Here is a 375-nt window from a genome sequence, read left to right as displayed (position 1 = left end):
GATTTACCTCTTGCAATAACAGAACAGTAATCTAATATGAGTAAAAGAATACGGAAGATTATTATACAGTACAATCTATCCTTATCGTTTGCAATATGAAGGTATATCGGCCAGGTACAATAACACGAGATCATCAATAGTGAGATGCATGGCAGGATAACAAGTATATATTGTTCGGTTACGTTGAGTTAGGACAAGGGGAGAGAAGAGAGGAAGGAGAGAGGGTAGGAGATAGTGGATGAGAGAGGGAGAGGAGAGGAGAGGAGGTGAAATGGAGAAAGGAGAGTGTAGGGAGAGGGAGGTAAGGGGACAGATGGGGAGGTGGGATGTAGATAGATAGAGAGAACAAAGGGACGGTGAGAGAGAAAGAGAGAA

The sequence above is a fragment of the Penaeus monodon genome, chromosome 22 (genome assembly GCF_015228065.2).
Source record: "Penaeus monodon isolate SGIC_2016 chromosome 22, NSTDA_Pmon_1, whole genome shotgun sequence".
Lineage (NCBI taxonomy): Eukaryota > Metazoa > Arthropoda > Malacostraca > Decapoda > Penaeidae > Penaeus > Penaeus monodon.
The sequence above is the reverse complement of the archived record's forward strand: the minus strand, read 5'-3'. Positions refer to the sequence as shown.